The sequence below is a fragment of the Hylobates moloch genome, unplaced genomic scaffold, assembly GCF_009828535.3.
Source record: "Hylobates moloch isolate HMO894 unplaced genomic scaffold, HMol_V3 SCAFFOLD_22, whole genome shotgun sequence".
Taxonomy (NCBI): domain Eukaryota; kingdom Metazoa; phylum Chordata; class Mammalia; order Primates; family Hylobatidae; genus Hylobates; species Hylobates moloch.
The window spans coordinates 10,351-11,695 of NW_026652297.1; positions in this window are offsets into that span (position 1 = coordinate 10,351).

Below are 1,345 nucleotides of genomic sequence, written 5' to 3' on the forward strand. Positions count from 1 at the left end.
CCGTTCAGTTGGAAAGTTTCTTGAACTAGATCTGTTCAACTGTCCATCCCCCAAGGAGACAGAGCCCTCTGTTGAGTGTTCTGAACCACTGGATGACCTAAAATGAGGCTTCACACTATAGGAAATACAAAATGATATACACAAAGCAGTAAATCAAGACAGAAAAACATCTTTCCTTAGGTAAAAAATTGGCTCCTGTTGTACTGGGGTTTTCAAAAAATTAAGTTAAACACAAAAGAATAATGTTGTAAAAGTGTTGCCCCTTTTACATCCCAGATGTTATTTTAAAAAGTGACGCGAACTGTTTTTTTTTTTTTTTTTTTTTTTTTTGAGACGGAGTCTCGCTGTCTTGCCCAGGCTGGAGTGCAGTGGCACATCTCGGCTCACTGCAAGCTCTGCCTCCCGGGTCCATGCCATTCTCCTGCCTCAGCCTCCCAAGTAGCTGGGACTACAGGCGCCAGCCACCACATCTAGCTCATTTTGTTTAGTAGAGACGGGGTTTCACCGTGTTAGCCAGGACGGTCTCGATCTCCTGACCTTGTGATACGCCTGCCTTGGCCTCCCAAAGTGCTGGGATTACAGGCGTGAGCCACCACCACGCCAGGCCAAAGTGAAGTGAATTTTACATTAAAAAATGTTGTGGGCCGGATGCAGTGGCTCACACCTGTAATCTCAGCACTTTGGGAGGCTGAGGCAGGAGGATTGAGCTCTGGGGTTCGACACCAGCTGGGGCAACACAGCAAGACCCCATCACTGCAAAAAAAAATTAAAATGTGCAGTGGTATGCACCTATAATACTCCCAGCTACTTGGAAGGCTGAGGCATAAGACTGCTTGGGCCCAGGAGTTTGAGCCTGCAATGAGCTATGATTGCACAACTGAATTCACGCACAGGCATCAGAGAAAACCCTATCTCTAAGACAATTATATATATATAATTTTTTTTATATATATCTGTGCTTTATACATAAAATGATTACTTTTTGCCCTTCCTTCGCCCCCATTTTTACTCCCATTAGCATGGTTTTGCTTCCATTAAGAATGCATAGCAGGCCAGGCATGGTGGCTCACACCTGTAATCCCAGCACTCTGGGAGGCCAAGGTGAGCAGATCACGAGGTCAGGAGATTGAGACCATCCTGGCCAACATGGTGAAACCCCATCTCTACTAAAAATACAAAAATTATCTAGGTATGGCGGCACGTGCCTATAGTCCCAGCTACTCGGGAGGCTGAGGCAGGAGAATCTCTTGAACCTTGGAGGCGGAGGTTGCAGTGACCTGAGATCGCACCATTGCACTCCACTCCAGCCTGGCAACAGAGCAAGACTCCGTCTCAAAAAAAAAAA